This window comes from Lathamus discolor, chromosome 3, assembly GCF_037157495.1.
Source record: "Lathamus discolor isolate bLatDis1 chromosome 3, bLatDis1.hap1, whole genome shotgun sequence".
NCBI lineage: Eukaryota > Metazoa > Chordata > Aves > Psittaciformes > Psittacidae > Lathamus > Lathamus discolor.
In genome coordinates, this window is record NC_088886.1 from 146,906,472 (window position 1) to 146,932,429 (window position 25,958).

The following is a 25,958-nucleotide window of genomic DNA, read 5'->3' on the forward strand; positions in this document are numbered from 1 at the left end:
CAGCTATAAGGGACTTAAAAACGTTGCATACCTTGTGCCCAGGTCTTCTTTAATGTATCTAGGAGGCATAATTTGTTTTGTCTTTTGCATATTACAACATCTTACCCTAGATAACCTTAATTAGCTTATAGTTGGGAGTTAGCCATTGAGCTAGCAAAACATGGTATTTACTTCTTTCCTTGGCATAACTTCCTTTTACAGGAATGCCAGTCTCATGTTAGTAAATAGAAGATGATGCTTTCAGAATGTTTTGGGTTTTACTTCAACTTCAGGTCATTTGTGTGACTTCAGGTCATTTGTCATCTTCAGTCCAGTTAAGATGCCCACCTGGAAGACATGATTAATCCAAGCTTAAGCAAGCAGGCTTTATGGAGGGTAAGTGATACATCTGTTTTATGTAGTGGGTTAAACAAGACTATCTAGGCAACAAGAGAGTCTCCTCTGACAACTGGGGTATAAAATGCTTCTTGTCTCATTGTCATTTTATGTGCCTCTTAGCTCAATTTCTCTCTGGCTGGTAAAATACCACCCACCATGTGGCACACAGCCACTATTTTTGTGGAAACTATGGTGATATTAACGTATTGTGGTTCTGTCACTGGCTTCACAGCAGGAGTGGAGAACTGTCTTGTTCTCATAGAGCTTGACCCAAAGCTACTGATGGCAATAGCTTTGTTGACTTCACCAGTTTTTGGAGCAAGCTGTTAAGAAAAATATGGGATGATAGTGAAGAGCAAGCCTCCAGAACCCTTGACTTGCTACACAGATATGTTGAAGGTTTTTACTAAACCAAATAACAATTTTAATTCAATCTCCACTAGAAAAATAGGAAAATTAAATGCTGGCCATATGGTGAAAATATGTTAAGCTTCAAAGAAGTAGAAATAATTAAATGCAACTATGAGAAGTTTTTTTAGGTTTGAATAGTTTGCCAGTTTCAATATTGTAAAATATGTATATATAATGTTATTAAAGCTTATTTGAAAGAAAATAAGGAGCCCTTTGAATAATGCGAGCTCTTAGGTCACATTTTTCACCTGTATATTTATTTTCCTTTTAGTCAAAACTTTTATAATCAGAAAACTTGGTAAGATTCTGTGTAGGCTTCAATGCACATGAGCTATTTCAGTTTCTTCTACGGGTAACACCACAATGAACCAGCCTTTGAAGATAAAGTAATTTAAAATGACAAACAAATAAATATACTCAGAAACAGTGGGTTACTCTATAATCAAAAGGACTGTTAAAACCAAAGCTGCACTAAAGACATAATGAAGAAAATATCCTTGTCTGGAAGCTCATCCCTGTGCTTCCCTAAGTAGGGCCTGACAGTGGTGATGGACTCAGATGTTTTTCTCACCATGTTTCTGAAAATACAATATAAGTTTGTGCTACCTCCTTGTGGTTCTCTGGCCCTGGGTAAAAAGAGGCAGCTTTAGGCTGGCCTTGCTCTGTGCTCCTTAGCCCTGACATGAAGAACTTGTGTGTTTCTCAGTGTGGCACCAACACTGCAGACAGCCCAGCAGCCTGGCAAGCAGAAGCACCCAATGCACAAAGGTTTCAGATACAGGAGAGACCCGGGAGCACGGAGCAGCTGCTGTGTAATGTGTACTCCTGGCTTGAAGCCTGGGGCTGTCCCAGTGGCCCAGTTCACACCAAGCTTGTGTCTAATTCTTTTACTGCAGTTTTGAACCAGATAACATCACCCTGGCACATGCCTTCTTGCTTGCTTCTCTTTCCCACATCTATGCTGTGTATAACAGCAGTTTCTAAAATCAAGGCAATACGGAGAGAAAACCTGAGCCCCTCACTCCATTTCCAGTTCTATTTGCATGACAAACTGATAATCCAGATCAAGGAGTGTTATGAATGAGTCTGGTATAAATACTACAAAGTGCTTGCCAAAGTACAGCCACACATGCTGAACACCCACCTTCCCATACTTACAAGCCTCTACCTAGCATCTCTCTGTAGTAAGGAGCAGTCAGGCACAAGAATGCTCATGGAAAACCTAACCTGAAAAGCAATGGAAATGGCTATATGAACTTCCCCACATTTTGTAGAATCTTAAACTGGTTTGGGTTGGAAGGGACCTTAAATCTCATCCAGTTCCAACACCTCCCATTAGACCAGGTTGCTCCAAGCCCCATCCAACCTGGCCTTGCTGTCCTTCCCCAGACATGAATAGCGATCTTACAGTCCTAGAACTCTCAGTAATTGCTTGCCCAGCACAAAAACCTCTATCACTTCAGGTACTACGGTGAATGGAGGGTCGCATCTGATGGTAGGGGAGTTGTAGCGTTGTATAACACTTCGAATGTTTTCTTACAGCATCCCTTTGAACGCAGGGCCTTTTTAGACTTGAATTAATATTTTTTTTCACAAGCAAAGCATTTACCCTTTCTCGTTATTTATTTTCATGGGGTGATGCAGAGAGACCTCAAACAGAACGCTCTAATAGTGCCATCAGTTCTGTCACAAGCAGTTTACAAGCTAATTTCTCATTAGTATTGAAAGATTCACATTTCCTTTAAATTAACCTGAAGAAATTAAAAGAATGGGTATTTTCCAAACTGGTAGATGGGATACTGTCCCCTGAATTTCAAAGCCTTCCCCTTTTTGAGCCTTTATCCCATAATAAATATGATAAATGAATTTTAAGATAAAGTTGTACTGCCCCGATTTATTTCTATCAGCTCTGTCAGTAATTCCATCACTAAGGCCACATTCCTGCCATGGCTTTTCCTTCGGCTTGGGTCTGTGTTGATTTAAGTTAAGAAATTTGTATAGAAGCACATGTTTTCTGCTGAGGCAAATGCATTTGGTCCAGCTTGTCCTAGCTGGGGAAAACCTGCCCTTTGCAGTTGTATCCACAGTTCCTTCTAGAGGAGTCTCTCTGAGCACACTTGGTGCTCTTTGGATTAAAGTGACTTCAGAATTGCAAAATGTTATCATTTATTATTGCTGTTAAATAGCAGCACCGACAGCTAAGAAAACCTTTTCAGGAAACAGCATCTGTGCATCTCTCCCTCAGCACGCACCAAACAAAGAGCAGCACTGTTTCTCCCAGCAGCACAAATAAGTCAAGTTCCTAAAAGCTCAATCCAAATTTTGGCTTTGCAAAAGTCTCTCAAATATTCATTTGGGTGGTCCATCTCCCACAGGATGAGCCGTGCTAGCGGTCGTGTTTAAAGGAGTAAGTGCAATTGCAGAGCTTTGTGTGTGCTGGTGGTTGGGGGTTATTTAGGTTTTGGTTTTGGTTGGGAAAAATGAGCTGTAACTGAGAATTTCTTTCCTTAAAGTTCTTCCCTGTGAGGGTGCTGAGGCACTGGCACAGGGTGCCCAGAGAAGCTGTGGCTGCCCCATCCCTGGCAGTGCTCAAGGCCAGGTTGGACACAGGCGCTTGGAGCAAGCTGCTCTAGTGGAAGGTGTCGCTGCCTGTAGCAGGGGTTGGAACTGGATGAGCTTTAAGGCCCCTTCCAACACAAAGTGTTCTAGGATTCTATGATTATATAAAATTACTATTTCAAAGTACTCAAGACATTTCCTCCGGTAAAGAAACTTACTTTATTATTATCTTTGAATAAATACGGAGTGACTGTATTCTCCTCTTTGACAATTGACACACACATTCACATGGTAAACTGCACCCATTTCAGTAGGAGAAATACTAATGTGGGAGAGCACCTAAGCTTACAAGACTGAATTAAATATAATCTTTTGCTAGTGCTAAATTACATCAATTAATTAAATTAATTCATATAAAATTAATTATAATAAATTATTATAAATAAATATACATTGTAATTAATTAGTTAATTAAATTAATTGCTAGATTAATTAATTAGTTAATTAAATTAATTGCTAGATTACAACTAAACACCAACAGCCAAACATTGCTCTGTATCAGTGATGTGGTGAGTCTTACATATAGAAAACTTGAGTCTGAAAGGCTTTTCAGTTTGTGTCACCGCTGACAGCAGAGTGGAGGGCATTTTATGCTTGCTGTTACACTGGCAGCCTAAATGGCTATAAAATTACAAACCAGTCCACAAGTTTCACCATTTTATTAAAAATCCTGCATTCTCCTATAATCTTAAATCAATATCACTGTTTAAACTGCTGATACCTGCCTTCATGTACAACGATTTCCTTTGGTCAATTTGGAGCTCAGCATTTTGCACAATAACTAATGCTATTGTCTGTGTTTGGTATTCTGCATGCATTTGAAACAGAGAGGGGAAAGACTGAATATCCACAGGAGATGGAGGCATCTTAAAGATAAACTTAATCAGGAACTGTCTGATAAACGAAAATCTTAGCTGGATGTCGCAACCATACTCCTATGTGATACACAGCATTAGGCTTTCTTATTCAAAGAAACCTTACAAGTGTGAATAGACAGTGGGTAACTGAAACCAGACAGTTTACCAAGGTCATATTTTCCTTGGTAAAGCAAGTGGTAAAAAAACTACCCTTTTTTATATTGTCCTTTGCAATTAATATCAGTGAGCTGTATTCATTCAGGAATATTTAATCTTCCGTAGTTATAGTTGGAATATCTCCGAAAAATAATTCACCATTTTCTTGTATATAGAAATGTCAGTCAGTGACCACAATTGTACTGACCAATACCTTTCCCACAAGGGTTAAAGAAGCTATAACAAACACTCGTTAAACTTTACGACACCATATTAATTAGCTCCTTCTGTGGATGGTCAGCACAGGTCGTATGAAGTTTGTAAGGTCATACAACAAATAAGGATAAAACCTCAGAAGTTTGTTAGTGAGCTCTGATTTACTCACTAGCAGAAAATCAGTGGAGCCTGCTTCTTGAGGAAGTTGATGTGTGTCTGCTCCAGTTTCCATTTTGCTTCACTAGCTGTTTAGAATAAGAAAAGGACACCATGAGTTTCTAGATAAAGTATGTAAACTGCTGACTTAGCTATATGAAACAATCTCGCAGAGGAAAAAAGCAGCCAAAAATTAACTTTAGCCACCAAAAACGATGGCAATTAGTAGTAAAGACTAAATAAAGCTAAGTAAGAAGGAAATGTACTGACATTCTGAACTACTGCTATTTCTCACAGACTCCACTATTGGTGGGAAACTCCTACATTGCTTATAAAAGCACTCTCCAGTAACCTAAATAAGAGACAGTAAACACTGAAATCCATTGTTTCTATGAGGAACAAAACATCTAAGAAAAGGCCCCAAATGTGGCTCATTTTTTGATTCTTTTTACAGAGACTGTGAATAATTTAACTTCACTTTTTGGGAAAGAAAAAGAAAGAAAGAAAAAATGCTCTCAAGTGAATGGTTAATTTCAGAGGTGGTCTCTAAACAGAGTCCTGATAACATCCCAAGTTTCACATGCTACTAAGATACTCTCCATAGCTGAAGCCATTAGTGGGAGCTCCAACAAGTAATAAGACCTGTAACCCTTATGCAGCTGTGCTATGTTGAAGCAACAAGAACTGTAGACAGCGACTGTATCTTGTTTTATAATAGAAAACAGACTCAGAAATAAAGTAGAAGCCAAGATGGCTAACTTCAACTAGGGGTTTAGGGACTGAATTAGGACTGAGTCTATCTCTCAATGAAGGAAGTAAAAGTTCATTCATGCTCAAGAGCAGCTTCTTCTGTTCATAGCAAGGGATGTTGGAAACATTTTCTACTAAAATATAACCTAGAACATGAAAAAAAATCTAAAGTAGTGGTCTTGAAGCCATTCAAGCATAATATTTGGGGATTAGAATAGAAAATTCTATAAAAATAGCTCAGTATGCAGAAGCTATTGAAAGAAGGAAAACTGTATATTAGGATTTTAGGAAAGCAATAGAGAACAAAACAAAGAAATAACATCTTTATGTAAATTTGTGATATGTGTGAATCTTGAATGCTGTCTTTAATTTCAGTGTCTCCCTGTCTTGGGAAGGAGGTAAGATAAGAGAAGTCCTACATTTATCAAGGATAATTAAGGTAAGGCTGGATTCTGCACAGGCAGATCAGGATGGCTCAGCCTAGAAAAGAGACAGCTGAATAGCAGTATGAGGGAGCACATGTGCAGTAGGTTGGACACTCATTATGAGATTAAGCAAGCAGGCAGAATCAAAAGGAAATGCTTAACCATGCAGAGTGCAGTTCTGCTGTGGAAGCCTTTGCACCAGGGTGTCAAAAGTCTTCATGTGTTAAAAAAGTGGCTGCTTGAATTCAGAGATAAAAAATCAGAGCAGGCCTTAGGAAGTTGTCGTGGTTTAAACCCAACCACACAGCTCGTTCACTCACTCCCCCACTTCTTGCCCTCCCCCTGCTCCTGGAAGGATGGGAAGGAGAATCGAAAGAATGCAACTCCCACGGGTTGAGATAAGAACAGTTTAGTAACTAAGGTATAACACAAATAACTACTGCTACCACCAATGATAATAATGATAAAGGAAATAACAAGGGAAGAGAATACAACACCTCAGCACCAGCCGACCCATAACTCGCCCAACCCCACCCGACTGAGCACCAACCGATACCTTGTCCAACCCTGCAGTGCCCTAGCCCTTCCGGGTAACTCCCCGTTACATCCTGGGCATGACGTGCTGTGGTATGGAGTACGTCTTTTGTCGGTTTGGGTCAGGTGTCCTGTCTCTGCTTCCTCACGGCCTCCCCTCCTCCCTGGCAGAGCATGAGGCTCAGAAAGTCCTTGGTCAGACTAAAACATTTGTGTTATCAGCTCTGTTCCCAGACTGAAAGTCAAAACACAGCGCTGCACCAGCTACTAAGAAGGAGAAAAATGACTGCTACTGCTGAACCCAGGACAGAAGCCTAGAGGAACTAGATCTGATTCCTGGGAAGTCCCTAGGCATCCAATTGTTGGAAGTTAGAAAAGTGCTTCTAAGAAGTATGACCATGGTCTTACTCTGCACTTTAAGTCTTTTCTTTCAGCCATAGTGGAGACAAGGCATGGGGTTAACAGGACCTCTAACCTGCTACAGCTGTTCTCATGTTATGTTAGATTCCCTCCAGCCCTGTACAACCACCTCAATTGCCTGCATAAAGAAATAGAATTAAAATAATTTGACGTAGCATATATTTTTAAACTGACATTTAGCACCTGTAAATATGGAGCACCATAAAATCTTACTCTGGGATTTACTGTCCGATATTCTTCATGCAGCAGTGATCACAGAATTAGCCACTAAAATGTGTTGAGAGAGAAGGGCTATAATATACAGACATAGGAATACAGTCTGGAAAAAAGAGCCACGTAGATCATCAACTTCAGTCCACTAGTATTCTATGGGCTATGTCATATAATCCCTTTTATAAACTGTTCAGGCTTCATTATGGGTAAATTTATTGGCCTCCATTTTTCCTGGAAAGCTGTTCCAGAACTTCACTGCTCTGCTGATTAGAAATCTTTTAATTTCCAAGTGAAATTTAATATGACAAGTTTATACCGGTCTGGAGAAGTGTTACAGTTGCGCTCCACACATACATCACGGAGCAAATACCAACAAGGGAAAAGAGTAATTCAAGTTAAAAACAATAATAGCACCAAAGCGTTTCTGGCCAAGCAGTTTCCTCCAATTTTAGATGCAGATCCCACTGCAACCTTTAATTCTCTGGTAATAAGCTACTACTGAGGGAACTCAATCTGTTCTGATCAGCTCTGTTTTATATCTACAAATGCATATTAACCTTTTTCCAGCCAATGAGTCACTGGGCCCGTCATAACTCTAATGAACACATTTCTTTCTGAGGGTGTGGATAATCTAGAAGTGTTCACTTTTTTTTCATGCTTGAATTAGACCGTAACTGTAAGCACATCTCCACAGAGTTTATCTATAGATATTGAATTGGAGACCTCTGTGTCTGAACAGCATGAGTGTTTCCATTTGCAGCTTGGGGAGCAGCTGTGTTAACTCAAAGGGAAAGAACACTCACACGCTTCTGTATATGTGACCTTCTGGAGAGGTTCAGCCTGGATATTTGTTGGTAAGGGTTGCCCCAAGACATGGCTGCTCGGTCACAGTTGTGTGACTTCTGTTTCGTGTCTGATTCAAGTCAGCCATATCTTGTGGGACAAGGACTGTGCCTCTCTCACACGGCACACAGACGTGTGGTGGTCTTGACTGAAGCCTTTGATCACTACAAAAATACAAATATAAGTGGTGCTCACAGCTCATTTGCTTGGGTTTAAAAAGCATGTCTTTGCTGCAGGCACTTCAGGTGTTCCTCCAAGCATAGTAAGGAGAGGTGGGTGTCCCAGTGCTCTCCCGAGCAGAGGGCAGTGCAGAATAGGCTATTGTCAGCCGCTTCCCAGAAATAACTAGGAGTAAATTACTTTTAATTGTAGTTCCTAAAATCTACAAAGCATTTACCTAGCTATATACCATATGTTATTTTGAATAAAACCCTAGACTATACATTTTCAGACCAGTGGAGGAATGGAGAATAATTATAGTTCTCTCAATATAGGTTCAACAACGTATTGTTTTTAAATCCACTTCTAATAATGATTAAAGGCAGTCAGTTTTGGAGGTAATACACATTTCAGTACCACTTTGGAACAGAATTACTGGGCAGGAAAATAGCAACCTACTAGAAACTAATAAAACAGTCGTTATCTGAGTTCCATCTCACAGCAATTGTGTTTGCTCCTTCACCTGCTTTCAAACTTCATTTTCTCACATTTGTAATTTCTTTGTGTGCCAAAGCTCTATCAGCCCTCCAAACCCATTCTTCCCTAGCTTGCTCTTTTGCCAATGCTGTCCACACTCGGTCCTAAAGGACGCTTTCTCAGGCTAAGAGAGATTTCCCTAAAGACAGGGGTTTTGGATGGTGATGCACTGAAATAACACCACCTAAGCCACCTTTCTCCTCGTTATTGGTGTATGGAAAGAGAGGTGACCAGGGACAACGATAAATCTCTCCCTCCTCATCTGTGTTGAAAACTATGCAGTCACCACTGAAGAGCTGGAGCATGATTTCTGTAAGAATCACAGGGAAGGTGACCAGGTATCCCGCATATTTCATCTGTCCGAGAGATCATAAACCCTTTGTATAAGGGGGTCTTCCCTTTATTGGAGTGTAAAAACAGCACATAACTTTACAGACTCACTTAACAGAGGAAGCTACAAGCCTCCTTGTTTCCTACTTTGGTACAAAAAGAAATGGTACCTCCAGTAATGGCAGTTGCAGGTGACTTTCCACCTTCTAGAGAGAGATTTTCCAGGCTCAGACCCTGATCCTAAGAGAAGTAGATTATAGCAGTGTCTTTCATTAGCTAAGGTAAGGGAATAAGAATAAGCAAGTGCTACCAATTATATTTCAACACAAAACAGTACCCACTTAAGCATAAGGTAAAGGCCACAGCTCCATTGTTAACAGGGGTGTTGTCACGGAGAAGCTTTGAACACACTGGGAACATTAAAGAGAAGATGTCTCGCATGTGCAATTACTCAACACATCTTTAAAACTGCAAACACTTGTTCACATGTGGTGCAAATTAGAGCTGTGAGCACTTGGGGGGGGGGGAAAGCCCACCTGGCAGGCACACTCTTTTTTACTTTGGAGTTTTATGGGAGCTCTCAGAGCTTGTTGGTCCAGCGAGAGCTGAACCCAACTCAGTGGAGGAAACTGTGACAGAAGAAAAAGTAAATGCAAAGAAATGTGCTATTTTTGTCTGAAGCTCCACAAGTTTTCGAGTCTCACAGTCTGGTCCCCCCTCCTCATTAAAAAAAGAGGAAGGAAAAATGGCATCTCTGGGCCTAAATATAAATATTGACAGCTCCTTGGCTTCTTTCTCTACTGGCCTGAAATGGTGAGGAGTTTGTAAGCTTTTCCATCCTATCCTACAGGTGGGTTTGCTCAGCAGTATTCAGCAGTCTGAGCTGCTCTAGGAAAAATAGAGCAGGGTCCAATAATTCCCTGAAAATTCATTTCTTCTGTGTCACATAAACCCTGGTTGTGAACTCCAACAAACACAAAGAGCTAATATCCACTTTGGAGGAGCACCATACAGGGTACCAAGCAGCACCTACAGCTCACGTTCAGAATATCATTTCCACAGGACACAAAGCCTTAATAAATTAACCAAGGAGTTTTGGCAAAACCACAACTTCATAACAGATCCTCCAGATTCTCTTTAAATACTCCAAGAACAGGAGTTATCCAGCAATTACTAGGACACTACACCATGCCAAATAGCTATCTCTGTAACTGTTCTGAGTTTCATCACAGTGTTCTCCACTGCGTCTCCTGTTACCATCTCAGAGAATGCTTATTTCCTTGTTTTGTATCACATGTTGATATTCAATATTCTGTACATTTCTCATACTGTCTTGTCTCTATACATCTTAAGTGCTGACAGTAACATAAGGACACCAAACAGCATAGAAAAAAACAAATGGACATTTGGCTGCTGCAATTGTCCTTTTCCCAAGCCAGCTCTAGAAATTTAGGCATAGGTGTCCTAGCAGACACCTAGAAGAGGAACACACCTAGATCAGGAAACCATCGCTATTCCATCAAAGGGAGAAATCCATATTTCATGACTATTTGAACTGGAAAATCTTTTGGGATTGGAGATGAGAGTTATTTCAATATTCACAAAAATGAAGACTTGAATTTTCCTATCACAATAAAAACTGTCCATGATTAAATCATACGCTGATCCCCTTTCTAGCTGTCATTCAATATTCACTGCCTTGAATAATGGGCCAATTTCTGGGGTTAGCAGTCAGATGGTTTCTATAGAACAGTGTTAATCAGGTAGAGACACAAAGCACTTGGTTTTGGCAATTACTTCTACATTAGAGATGCACAGATTACAGCATGAACTTTTCCCCACATCTCTGCCATATAAATACTCTGACAAATTCATTAGTGCATCCAGTTCAGCTGGATTTACTGCCACATAAGAAACATCACTTTAAGAAGCCTCTTAAGCTTTCTGAAAACCTTGCAAGGAAGTGAAGAGCTATATGGAGCTGAGCTGAGACGAAGACAGGCATTTTGAGCCAAAAAAGCATGGAAAGTGTTGACAGTTTAAAGATAGAAGTTGGAGAACAGATGAGATTTGACTCATATTTTTTTTGGTCCATTCAGAGGCACGTTACAACTACTCATTTAGTTTTCCTTAGGGACTCATTACAGTGTAGGTAGTAATATCTGTCTTCTATTGGTCTTCCCTTCTCTCTTCTAATGACAAAATACTGATAGCCAGACATCATTCCGAACACATTTCCTCATAATATAATAATGTTGGAATAGTATCTGTGACATATAGAGGTAATTTGATGGGCTATGTTAACCAGAGAAAATAAAAGTACTGTTCCTGTTTAATATTTCCAGTCTGGAGTGGCATTGGCAATAACCACAAGGATAGGAGAGCTCTAACAGCTACCATCAAACTACACAGCTTGCATATTGGGGCTAATTAAGTGACAAAAACATTAAGTTCTGTACTGTTACTTCTCCACAATCTGCCACTGTTTAATAGGTAGTATAACACATTTAGCCATATAAAAGGCAGACAGTGAGGTTTTTTTGAAGGGCAACATGACACAAATGCTTGTGCCATGTGAAAGTGTGCTTGGAGCAGTAAAAAGAGGCTATTCCGGGTTCTTGGGAAATAACAAAACCCCACTATAAGCTTTTTCATCTGAGATGTCAGTATAGAGAGAAGAGCTTTAAGCACTGATTCTTTACTGTGGAAATCTCGAAAGTGATGACATACAGAGGGAGTCCTGTTACTTCCCCCGAGACTTGTTTGTAATGCCAATTTACCAAATGATGTGGCAATTACCTTGAGTTTGGTCACACACAAAACTTGTTCCTGAACGTGGGTATATTGCTAACATCTGTTGTTAGCAGTACAAAAAATATCTGCATCGCTGAAAACTAAATCCAAATTCAAACTGAACACTTTGCGGCTTAAAAGATTAAGTAAGAAAATCAGCACAATTCAGAAACCCTGCAGACAAGGGCCCTCTGTGTTGGTTCATTCATTAATTTCACAAGTTTTCAATGTAAATAGATCACAAGACTTGGTACGGTGTAATGCCAGGAGAAATCCCATGCTTAACCAGCAGCAATTTTTCTTTCCATGGGACATTTGAAGACTGTGGCTCAGAACCCAGTATCAGGCACGTTGAGAGGTTTTGGAAATGTAACTCTGCAAAACAAACTGCACCAAACATTTTTTTGTTAGAACCTTAAAAATGGAATTTTTCAAACAAAAACCAGGGGAATCTCTGCATCAGCAGCGGTCACATTTCATTGCTTTTATTTCTCTTCTGTTTTTTAACCACGTCCCACACTGTCCTTCTACACCGCTCTTCACAAACAGCATTTCTTTAATGCATCCAATTAATTTGTGGTATAACACATTACAAACATTCTTTCTAACTGTGACAATTCAGCTGTTGGTTGCCTAACTTGTCTTTTGCTAGTCCTTAACTTCCAAAAAAATCTGAATAAAGCAGCATGGTAAAGTTTACTGAGCATGACATGGGACCGGCATCCTGACTGTTACTATAGAAGTGGGGCATATATGCCCTGCAGTTCCTTGCAGGAGAGGAAGATGATATCAGGGGTATTGGCAGTGATGGCTGCATTGTCTGCTCGGTTCCCAGCAATTCTTCCTCTTTCCCAGGACATGAGCTGCTGCACATACCCCTTACAACAAGCAGATGGGCTAAGGAAGGCTCAGTTAAGGCTTGCCACATGGTTTTATCCCTGCATTGGTTATGCATATCAGGAAGATACCTCTTGGCAAGCTATAAATTTTCTGCTTCTGGATACTACATGATCCCTGGCATTCATAAATTTAAATTAGAGGGTTATCTATAACCTGCTGTCAAAGAACAGAGCACTCCAGATACTTCATGTTGGCTCAGAGCGTTTATAACAGGAAGGGATAGCTGTTTTTCTAACACTGACAACAGCCTACCCAGTGAGCCAAGGAGCCCAAATCACTGTCAATATTGCACAATTACTATTGTGCAAACCTACGGAATACCTTTGACCAAATATGAAATAATTTAAAAATAAATGTATTCTAAAGAGGTTTTTAAATTATATCTGTGTATTTTCTCTTCTCAAGCATTTATTCAAGCCCCACTGGAATAACTCAGTGTTTGAGCTCAGAATTGCTGCCAGCATCCCATCTGAGTACCAACTTGTACCTCTGTGTTGGTTTGTTTCATTCAGTCTGTTCATCCTGAGCCAGCAAAATGACTTTCTGTCTCCTTAAACCACATCCCCACAAAGGTATAGCTCCTGGCTTGAAATGCACACTGCTCTGGAGCTGCAGGGCAGTCACACAGGTTATTAAGATAGAATGAAATGGAGTCTGGAGCAGGGAGAGGCACACCAAGGGCAGGAAAAAGACCCACTGTGCAAATTTTGTTCATGAAGTCGAAAGAGAAATGAATCATTCTCAAACAGTAGACATCTAAAGGTTGGATGGAACAATTTCTAAACATTAGTCCGACCAAAAACAACACACTGCTGAAATAATGAGGGTATATAAGAAACCAACAAAAGCCAGGAAATTCAAAGCTGAGGCTAAAATTCCACTCTTAATTTAGGACTGTTTTCTTTCTTAAAGAATACTGTTCAACTTGGTTGGGGCCGTTTAAGGTTGTTTTCTTAAGGTTTTACAAAATACACACAATTTGAAACTTTTGCTCTTTTTTTTTTTTTTTTCCGATTATATTTTTTTATTCCTCTGCAAATAAAAAAGGAAGAAACTACTGGGGTTGAATTTTAAATGTGTTACTTGTCTAAGTTTCAGTCACAGACCAAACCTGCATTACACCAGGTTACAAAACACAGACTAAAGACTCCTGTCCCTGAAGTTTATAATCAGGCTGACAAAAGGCAGTAGATGAAAGCAGAACAGGGAGAACCAGACCTAATGCTGTTGTTGTACTAATGATGCATTGGCAACACAGTTGCCTGCACATGGGATTTAAATGCCAACAATGATTCTCAAGAAGAGGAGGAAGAAATGCAGGTTACAGCAGCAGACATGTAATCTTCCTTTGAAGACAGATAAGGTCCTTCTTGCTGGTATAGACTCTGGGTTAGGTAGAAATAGGCACTAAATAATACATTGTAAAGTCCAGAGGGGTGCATTTATGTTGGTTGAGATGGGGGGAAGAAAACACTTCAGCCATTCCCCATTCCTCTTTTTGCTCCTGAGCTGGAGTAAAGGAATTTTGTTTGTATTTACTTTACAGTCTCCAAGCCGGTTTGTATTTATATAAGGCCAGACACAAGCATGTTTACTCATGTCGAGTCCTACATTAGTTTGCAAACAGTCACACTGAATTCAGCAGGGCTGCCTGTGAACAGCATGGATTACACCAGCAGAACCTGACTCCAGAGGCATATCTCAGAGATCTAACTAAGAAAAGTAATGCCTCTTTCTTTCTCCCCAAACACAACCACCACTTGATGTGTTCATATCATACAATGGGTGAGCAACCGGCTGAAGGGTCAGGCACAGAGAGTTACAGTAAATAGGGTTGCTGGCAGCCAGTCACCAGTGGGGCTCCCCAGGGGTCAATTTTAGGGCTGGTGCTCTTTAATGTTTTTATAAATGATCTGAATGCCAGAGTCAAACGTACATAAAGTAAGTATGCCAATGATACTAAACTAGGAGGAGCTGTGGACTCTGAGGGTAGAGGGGCCTTAGAGAGAGATCTGGATAGACTAGAGAGCTAGGCAGTCATGAACCACATGAAGTTTAACAAGAGCAAGTGCCAGATTATGCACTTGGGATGAGGTACTCCTGGGTATACATACAAACTGGGGGACAACAGGCTGGAGAACAGCCCCACAGAAAGTTATCTGAGGGTCTGAGTAGATGGAAAGTTGAATGAGTCAAGAGTGTGCCCTGGCAACTGTGTCCTGGGGTGCAAAAAGCACAGCATGCCAAGCCCATCGAGGGAGGCGATTGTCCCACTCTGCACTGCATTGGGGCAGCCCCACCTCCAGAACTAGGTGCAGTTTTGGGGACCTTAATATCAGAAGGACATCAGACTATTCGAGTGTGTCCAGAGGAGAGTAACCAAGATGGTGAAAGGTCCCATAGGCAAGACTTAGAAGGAATGGCTGAGGCCCCCTGGCTTGTTCAGCTCAGCCTGGAGAAGGCTGAGGGGTGACCTGATAGACCTGATTGCAGTTTACACCTTCCTCCAGGAGACCAGTGGAGGGGATCTGGGAGTGTGTGCTGATCTCTGGTGACCAGCAATAGGACAGAAGGAAATGGAATTAAGCTGGATCAGGGGAAGTTCTTCTCAGGCTTCCCAGGGAGGCACCAAGCCTGCCAGAGTTCAAGGAGCATCTGGACAATGCTTAGTTGTATGGTTCAGTTTCAGGAAGTCCTGTGAGGGCCCTGGACTATGATCATTATGTCCCTTCAACTCTATGTATCTTATAATTCTATGCTTATATATTTTATGATTCTATGCTTTCAACAGTTACAGAAGCTGTGCTTGCTGAAGCATAAGGATGCTTTATACCCCAGCACCATTACAACATCAAATCTGTTCATGCCAGAGAATGAGCATTCTCTGGGAGAGAATGGGGGCCACAGATCACAGCAGCAAGCCCTGAGCATGCCCTTGACAGCCCTCTCCTCCCATGAGCAGCATCTCTGCTCGGAGCAGCTACAAATCCCTGCACAAAGGGATTGCTCCCTACTGGGCAGAGCCAGGGATTCAGCCTGCGCTCGCCTAGTCCCTTGGAGCATTCTTTACTGCTGGGCTGCTGCGGCTGTCTGCTTTCTCTGAGCACAGAGGGCGGTGCTGGCGAGCCGTCAGCCGCCTGCCCGGGACAAGGCGTAGGAAAAAGAGAAGACTTTGTCATCTAAACCTGTATTTTTTCCAGTGGGGGCAACTGAAAACACCAGGAAAGGCACAATTTAAGCCATTAACATAGTACGGCTGATACGTCAGATGTGGCCTTCTCTAATGCGGCCTCTTTTTTTTTCCCCTTTTCCCAAGCGAAAAGTTGTTGAAGCATAAATTTTGTCAAGAAAACAAATCTTGCATCACTGCTCCAGACCTGACAGTGTTATTGTATCGATTGGACAATGACATTGAAAACATCAATTTTGTGACATTTTAGGAGAAGTATGGGGAGTTTGTAATTAGGTTTCATTTTTAATTATAGAAAGATTTCAGAATAAAAGAATATATGATGTGTCCTGAGGCTACCTGCATATTTTACTATCGAGTTACCTCTAATTTAGCCATTGAAATGCAAGAAGAGAGCACTTGCATATAACAACATGAAACGTCTGTCTTAGTCTATCATTCATTTGGCTCTGCTCCACAGAACAAGAAGTGCTTTTCATTCAGGTGTGTTTATGATGAGTAAACTTGACCAGATGTTAAGCCTCCTTTGTATTTTAAAGTGTTTTATGGCTCGCATTAGTCAGCTGGAAAAGGGCAGATCATTTATATTCCCTTGTACATTTTTTTTCAGGTTCAAGCTTCCCCAAAGGGGCATGGGGCTATGTGAAAATATATAGAAAGAAGAAATGAACTATTGGAAATGTAACAATTTCTAGCATAGAACTGAATAAATTGCTCTGATTTACAGGATGAATTCTGTAAATATTGAACGTTATGAGGCTACAGGTCCAACAGCTTATATGTAAGAACAAACTTCTCCCTTTCCCTTACCCACAAGGGAGATCAGAGCAATAATTGAAAGCATATTCTCTTCCTTGTAGAAACAGTCCTGATGATGAACATAGGTGAGAAAAGAGCAACTGGCTTTTCACACACACTAACACACTAATGTTCAATATTTGAAGGCTCAGCTCTCTAAATGTCATTATTAAAGACCATTAGAATAAATGCCTCTGAGGGAAGCAGCTTTTTTTTTTCTATATAGAACAAATCATTGCTATTACTAGTTAGTTTCTGAATTTCTAGGCAATATAAAAATTTGAGCTACAATTTTACAATTCAGAGGAATTTTGACACCCAAGTGCTCTAAAAACAATTGGCAGCCCTGAAATACCATCCTTACTTCTGAGCTTGAACACTGTTGCTCTGGGAGGGTCAGCTCAATGGAACATGCCCGACTCCAACTGCACAGAGGGGTAATGCAAAGCATCTGCATCAACTCAGTCCTTGCATGAGGCTCTAGCAGGACCAGGAGTAGATTAACCTGGGTGGGGAGGTACGTCCCCATGCTCTATGCATCAGCTCATGCAGTAGGAGAGTCCCCTTTGTTCCTTCTTCAGCAAACTTGTTCAGACTACGCTGGGGACAAACACCAGCAATTGCAGGTATGTTGAGATCTTGCATCTTACCTCTGTGAGACCTTACAACCACCAGTTTGTTGTGCCCATGCTGTAAACTGCCCAAAGCTGTAACGATGCCAAGCTTTGCCTCTCCCCATGGTGTCAGCATGGGCCCAGTGCCACCCTGACCACAGCTATGTGGCATTCGGTCAGCTCAGACTGGGTAAAGTGAGGGCATGTCTGCTCACAATGTGCCATGTGAGCATATGCTCATGTCTGCTACTAAGCCCTACAATACATGAAATACCCCACCTCCTGTAAGTTTACATTACAGCTGTGGGACATGGAGAATCTCGTAGCCATATTTACTGGGGAGGTCTAAGACCTCAGTTCCATGCAACTTTAGAGATTTCTATAGTTCAAAGCATATTTCCATCATGTGGTGGCCAGGAGCAAGGTACTTTTCTGCATTGCTGTGAAAATTATGATAATAATTTATGCTAAATTGTGATCATAAAATGCTAATATTTCAAGCATTTTTCTACTTATAACTGTTAGACCTATGACCAATCCACATTCCTTTGTACCTTAGTTGAGAAATCAGCACAATCGATGGGATTATAACTTAAATATTGCTACTGGAATCTCTTGCAGTAGCTGGAGAGTCACTTTCCAGCTTCTGAATAATTTGCAGTTTAGACACTTCATTGCTACAGAGAGAAGATGAGGGTAGAAAAATTCCTTTTGAATTTAAAGGACAAAGCAATCTTCTTCTTGCTTTAAGCATACAAACTACTGTAAAAGTTTTCCTTAATGGAACCTGCCTGGTAGGAGGCAAATCCTTCCTCCAGATCATTTTAGAACATTTTGCTTTCCTGGTGTCTTTCCTAGCCACTGTCCTCTTAGGAACACAAATTGGTGTACCTCTCACCTTAGCTGGGCACCTCAGGAAAAACAGGCTTTCACAACAGTATTTTACCTACTTCCTATCCACATGGATCAATCGATAAATAAAGAAGAATGTAATACAAGTAAGGCATAATGGATTATAAATTCATTTACACAGATTAAATAACTATTGAAAGAGAAATCAAATGAAAGGTATATGAATCTGTATCTTAGGCAGTAATAACAGCTGTTCCATCTATTAAAGTGAAATCTTATTTAACTTACGTAAATTGCAGAAACTAAATGATTTTCAAGCATCTGTGCTTATATACAAGGTAGCATGACTTCATTGATATAAGACCTAGACATTCTATCATTCTAGAACCTGTGAAATCCTAAGTGCTACATCAGCTAAAATATTTAGCATCTTCTTATTATTTAGGACCTAAAAAGTTGGTTGTCTCAGGACTGATCTACCCCCAAAGCATAGAATTTGCAGCTTCAGTCTAGTATTTGAGCCTCTTCTATTCCTGAAGTTATTTAATCACCAGTAAGGCAATAAAGAGAGATAAACTTCTAAGGAAGAAGCCATCAGATTACTGCAAATTGTGTTCATGATGACAAGTGACCTTTGGGGGTATTTTATCCAGTAAATAAATAAAATCGATTTTGGTACAACAATCCAAACACTCCAAGAAAAAATCCCACTCTGGTGGTACTACAGGGGATGATATGGAGAAAGAAGAAAGAAGATTAAGTTTTAACTTAGAGTATTGCAATATTTACCCGCTCTGTAGAAACAGTTTGACAATTTCATCAGCTAGTTTCTTTTTCCTTTAATCTTAGAAATGTTGACTCTCAAATTAGGGTTTTATTCTTCTCTCTTTGTCTGCTGTTGAAGAAAAGTTATGCAAATTAAAGGCTTTTAAAAGCTTGGTAGATCCAAGGTTGTTACTAGTCAAAAAACAAAATTAGCATCCTTAGTTACTTTAACATAAACATCAAGAACTTCTGAACCTGAGGAGAATGAGAACAAAGAATGAAGAAATTATGAGCTAATCTCTGAAAACACATCAAGGATAGAATGTAAGCAGTTGTCTAATAAGTCTATATTTCTTTGAGGGTTTTGAAGTGGTTCTAAAAGGTCTTTAGCTGTTTCCTCATGCAGTGGAACCATTTCTAGAAGGGTCAAACAGAGAGAAGCAGCAACATATATCTTTGTCTTTTAGGTTCTCTAAGGCAGGCTATGTAGATGGGTGTTTCAATTCATCAGGAAACTAGTAGTAAAGATCAAGGACTAAAGAAAAGCAGTGTACTTTCTCATCTGATTCAGACATCTAGAGAAGCATTTAGCTATTGCTATGTCTTATGTCAATAACCAGAGGCTTGAGCATCATAACATCACCTTCATTAACAATGAAGGCATTTGGGAACTGCTGTCACTCACAAGTTGATAATGCTGTTATCCACAATGTACACGGTGCCACTGCCTCATTCAGAAATATAGAAAAGTTTTCTAGGGCATTAGATGAGAAAAATAGCTGTTTTCCAGACTGCCACCTTTGAATCCCAAATCCCTGACTCCTAGCTCTGGTGAACATGTTGCAGCATTCATCTTATTTGTTTCTCTTGCTTATTCCAATAGAGAGGAAATCTCTCCAAAGAAAGCAAAAAGTAATGAATACCCTCAAACTAGAATTTACTAGTCTTATTGCTCTTAATTTTCTACAGTATGCATGAGGGTTTGAGATCTACGATGAACTGTAACAAAGGTGACCTGGCAGAAGGTCCACCAGTCTGCACAATGGAGCTATAACACTGAGAATATACTACTATTTTCCCTTTAATATTATAATTTTATTAACTTAAAGAACATGCTTTGAAATTATGCCAGGAACTTACATTCAATTGCTAAAATGAATAAAATGAATGAGACCAAGATGTAGCTCTTAAGTAGTTCTGTGTAACCTCAAGATGAAAACACTGAAACCTTGGACCCTTTTGAGACTGCTCGCCTCCAGCCTGTATGCAAGGGATTTTGGGAAAAAACGCTTTGCTTATTCCCACTGGTGTTCAAGTTATTGGAAAGGGAGAATAACTTGTGATGTATGGTTACGAGATGACTGCAGGTCATTTTTAGGTCATGGACTTGCTGAGGTAGTTTTGTGTTCATTAGCAGGCTAACTCAAAGCTATAGATATTGTGAGAATAGAGTGAAGCTTATGGATGGAATTTATTAGAGACATTTTCATTAAAGCAATATCAAGAGAAGCTCCTGGATCCAGCAAGTTCCAATGTTAAGAAGATTGATATGGCCTCTTAGAAATATAAAACCTGGTGTGATTGATTGAATTGATGCCCACATAAGGTAAAAGAAAAGAAACCATGGTGCTGATATGAAGGATTCAGAAGATGCACGAGAATAGCCTGGATCAAGAGACACCTTCCAGCTATTAATTATTGATCAGAAAGGTGAGGAACATCTGCTAGATTAAAGCCATTCTGCTCAAAGTGAGATAAACTATGCAACTTCAGCGTAACTTCCTCTTGTTGTGGTTGGTCTAATAGTGCTTCATGGACAGTCTACACTTTATAATGTGCTATAAGTATTGCCATCAACATTGCACAAAATAGACTTTGTCTGCTGAGTATCCAGGGTGGACTGCCATGTTCTCTGCATGAAGACTTGTTCTCCAGTAGGTCAGACAGGGGACTTGGCCAGATTATATTACGGCTCACTTATAAGACACATACTGCTCCTTCCTTTTCATGAAACCCAACATACTGTGAAAAAAGAAATGGTCTGTACCCAAATTTCCCTCTAGCGTGAAGTCAGGACCTATCACAATGGTGAAGGCTTACTCATCTTAACAGCCAGAAAATCCTTCTACTCAAGAAGAGATCAAATCCTCAGCAAACAAAATTAACTAATAAATTCCAGAATCAATCAAATTAGCAAATTAGATTACAAAACAATTTCTTAGACTGGAAAGTGCACGCCAACATGTAGATGCTGGTTCACTGACATTTCCACTATGCTCTGTACTGAAGCCCCATGAAACCTGAAGCCATCCCAGTTGCACTGCTCTTAATCATCAGACAAGCACAAAACATAAATCACTTCATATTCATTTGTAGTCTAACACAGACATTATGACATCTGTCATGAATATAAAGTAGCAAAATGCATCAGTTACTCTTATTAGATATTTATAACTTGAACAAAGCTGATACAGTGGGAGAAAAAGTGATAATAATTTGTGATGTAAACTGATGTGAACACAAACATATGTGCAAAACCCAAAATCCTTAACAGTAACAGATTTATGAATGGATCAAATCAGAAAAGAGAAAGAAAAAAGTCTCCCTGATTCTCCTAAATGTGGCTAACACAGAACTATTGACTCTCAGATACCTGTTCTGGCACATTGCTGTCTCACAGGAGGCACGATGAATAGCACAGCCATAAGAAAGTAATGAGTGCTTGTGTGTTGATTCAGCTATTTTCCCAGTAGTGTCTACTGGGAAGTGTTTACAGAAAGGGAAAATAAATTCTTTACAGATTATAAATATATGAATTAATTAAACCATGAATTATTTCACTCGTAGTCCAGTGTAGTGATTTCCCTGTTTTACGCTTATAATGCAGGCTGGTATCTGAGCAGGCAGTGCACTGTAATTCCTATTACATATATTTTCCAAACATTCAGCAGTAGTAGGTCCTAAACATTTGGTCATACTTTCTAGGAAAACTATGTCCTAAATATTTGATCATAATTTCTAGGAAAACTAGGGACAACATGGGAGGTTGTCAGTAGCTACACTGGCTCCAGTGTTTTATTCCGACATAAATACAATTTGAATGTCTTCTTTTGACACATACAAGAATGAAAAACACAGCTGACATTTTTATGGAAGTTATTTTTGTGGCTGATCTAAAATACTACTTTTAAAGTAACATTATGGAAAGACAAACTTGTAGTAATTATCTACCACACTGAGTTCTGTAGATCTGCTACTGAAGTCAAGAGAAAACCTTGCATAGTTTGAACTGACTTTTGAATAACTATCACACTGTTCATGTGTCATTCATTTGGAATGTAAATGCAACTCATATCTTAAAGAGCCTATTTGCATTCTATTCTTTTGCAGTAGACTTTTAATTTGTGTGATCATTAATTTTTAAGTCTTCATTAATGCAATACATCCTTGTCCAAAGTTAATAAATGGATTAATAGTTGGGATAATGAGAATTCTGGCAAGACGAGAAAATATCAGGAGGGAGAAAGAAGAGGGGGGAACTTGACAAGTTAACAATCCGTTAAAGTAAATCCTGGGTCAGTTTAGATCCTGCATGGTTCATTACTATATAATAAATTTAATTCATAGCCATAAAAACCTCGGAGCAAGCAAGGGAGCTTTTGGTTAAATTCATTGGGTAGACTTTTCAGATGTTTCTTAAAGATTTTCAATTGCATGTTATCATAAGGAAACCTTCTAGTGTTAAAATAATTTAAGTTGACAAATGGAAGTGAAATACCAGCTTTTAAACTAGTGGCTGGCTCGGTGTGTCACATAAGCAGCCACCTATGCATGTTCATGAGCCCTGGAGAAAAGACATGGGCATCAGAAGTCTTATCACACCACTGATGATGTTTAAAACTATAACATTATAAGATCTGACACACGAAATATAATTACATATTGGGAAAATGAATGGTGGCATTTGGGATTGAGACAAAAGGCAGGAAATCTTTCAAATTTTCCTCTTTTCTCCAAAGCTTCAAGTTTTGGAAATGTTTTCCAGGTCCAGGATTCAGGTCCTGAGCTGTCAGCAGCAAACATCCTCTATAGGTATATTGTTAACAGTAAGCCTTAACCAAAAATGTATTCCCAAACACTGCTAGTTAAACAACACAAAAGTCAGAATTCTTTACAGCTCCAGACTGTTCTCATGGACATTTAGTTGACATTATTAAAGCCATACTTGGTTAAATCCTTTTCTTTCCATGACCACATGAAATTATTTATGTATTTACAAATCAAAATGCTTTTTTTTTTTGTTGCAGATGCAAGCCTTATCCAGCAACAGGCTATGTAATTGGAAAGGAGCTAACCAATGTGACCTTGAATACGTGGAGCGTATATTTGTTTAGCATAATGGTTCTGCTACGCAGACATCCAGCAGGACTGAAAGACAGCTAAAGGGCACCATAATGAGGACCTATTTTTGAGTATCCACTTTTCTTTTAAGAGATGTTGTTCGGCATGAATTGTGGGACTACCTAAAAAGGCTTCATTTGGAAGAAGCACCTGATATGCTATAAGAAAGTGAGCGCTGAAGAACAGGAAAGGATGGAATAAGATTTTAAGGACTTAGGTCACAGGGAGTCTGAGATTACTACAAGAGACTCTCAGCAGGCAGACTCATACAAAAAAAGCCAGAGGAAGGGTAGGAATACAAATAAGTTCAGCAAGGAATAGTAAGACAACAGAGAAAATAGCCTTGGTCAAAGAGAAGGGAGGAAAATCAGTGGTCAGACCTTACACCCACATAATTGGTTAGGAAATGATCAAGGAACTTGTGAAATTGGGAACTAGAACTGGCCCACAGCTCCATTCATCTGCCCTACGTCCTCAGGATTATTTTTTCCTCTTGATACACGTGTGTATTACTGTGAGGTCCGCCAAGAGTGTCTGAAAGGCTCATTCAGCCCTTAGTAAGGAAACCTTGGCTCAGGGCCACATGGCTGGTTTTGCAGGAAAGGAAAAGCATAAGCTCTTCTGGAAGGCTGCAGTAGACCTGTAGACAGCTCAAACTGGAATTTCAGATCCAAGCCCCAAAATGTGTGTCCTGAATACAGATTGGGAGCACTCTACTCCCAGCTAATTTTAATGCACCTAATTAGGATGCAAGATGGATTAAATTCCAATTTTTCCAGCTTGTGAAAAATATGTATTAATTATACATAAGGTCAATAATGAATCACATCTATCAGTTAACGGCAGATCAGAATGAAAGTTCTCTCTTTACTGTCCAAAGCTGATCTCACACAATGCAGTAAGTTGGATATGGGAGAGATTTAAGTGGGAAACGGGTGGAAGTTTAGTTGTCCTTCGCAGTGTACCAGGAGGCACATTCAAACTAGTGGAAGAGCTGTCGCAGTGTTCTGCAATTACAGGATCCAACACAAGGTGGAACAAGATGGGACTTTCTACAGTCAGATGTTCTTGGGATTTTGCTCAGACCTGGAACTAACACCATAATCTCGATTGCTTATATTGAAATACAATCCCAAGGCAAATAAATTGTATAATTTTTCATGCTTTTCATAAAATAGTTCAGATTGACAGAATACATTCTGATCCAAAACGCATTCATACTTCAAGTTCAAAATGGCATGAAATACCAGTGTTAATTATTAACACATATAATCAGTACTACTTGATAATAAGTTTTCTATTCTGTTGAATGAACAAAAATATTACTAGTGGCACATGACACAGCAATTCAGTTCATTCTCTCATACTGTTTCTCCTCATAAAGGAGAGACAAAAGCTATTTTTAGTGATAGAATAAAAATAAAATATTCTTTTTAAACACATATAGAGATTTTAAAGTATGTATTTCTGAATTTTACATATATATACCTATATATAGATAAAAAGGGGGTTGCTTTCCTGCTCATATCCAGATTGCTCCAAGCACATAATCACACAATGCAGCCTTTGTTATATTTTCAGCACAAGCTATTTAAATCTCAAGACACCTCACTAGGTAGCACTTCCTTTGCTCCTCTTTCCCCAGTTTCTCATGAAGAACTACATACTTTGTAACTTCTATATAACTTCTTACCTATATATGCATACACTCTACTTTTTATAGATGCATATAAAATTGAAGTGAATATCTATTATTTTTGTACAGATTATAGTGACACCCTTATGATCACTCTGCACTGAATATTTTGCATTAAACTAAGCAATGAAAGTTCAGAATAAAGCCTGGAATAATGAAGAAGTCTTATACTGATCTCAGTGCTACCAGAATTTTACTGAATATCTAACTTCTTTTATTGGTGTAGATCAGATCAGCTTTGACCCATTTACATTTTTTCCTTTTCAATTATTTGTATTCAGTACAGGCTGTGCTAAAATAAACCCAAGAAGTACAATGATTGCTTTAATATATTATTTCCAAAGCTGGAATTTAGGGAAAAGAAAATGAGCCAATGTGCAAATAACATTTTCCTGTTTTATTTTTTTTTTGTTCTGCTACATAAGGTGCATTAACTTAACTGGCTTTAGTTAAATATAACCTCAATATAACCAGTCTGAATCAGCCTGTTGATTTTTAACAATGGGCTTTTAACACGGTTTCTTCCCTTAGAATGGTGGGATTGGCATTCAAAAATCAAGGAGGAAACACTAATTGCCATGAGAACTCTGGCAAACTCTCTCACAGTAATAACTGAATTCAAATGTTCCTTATTAAAAAAAAATAAAATTAGAAAAGTACATTTGAAAAGAAATATAAAAACCTAAATATAATAATAGGTTTAATACCACTTTCATTACTTTCCATTAATTTCTTCTGAACATGATTAGTGTATAATTATTCTAACCTTTTACACTCTCTTGCTCTTAAGATAACCCTAGTCCCTCCCCAAGCCAGAGTATCTCTACAGAAGATGATAAGCAGGTGAGGAGACGTGCAGTGGTGAAGTCCTCCACTTCTTCCCCTCTCCTACTCCATTGCTGTTCAGGGGCAAGAACTCTGGGTTGGCACAACTCATCCACTCTG

General features: G+C 39.4%; 1 long non-coding RNA gene across 2 annotated transcripts in view; it reads right to left on the minus strand.

The window, feature by feature from the left end:
* Positions 1-149: 149 nt before the first annotated feature.
* The window catches only part of LOC136011320 (uncharacterized), a 35,467-nt gene continuing 9,658 nt past the window's right edge, over positions 150-25,958 (minus strand). Inside the window, exons 2-3 of one of the 2 annotated variants that reach the window (XR_010611332.1) lie at positions 4,807-4,882; positions 150-327 (exon numbers count right to left, since the gene is read on the minus strand). This is a non-coding gene — a long non-coding RNA (uncharacterized LOC136011320). Of the gene's footprint in view, positions 328-1,945; positions 2,017-4,806; positions 4,883-25,958 lie in introns of those variants that run through there. The other variant, XR_010611333.1, reaches the window with a different exon arrangement.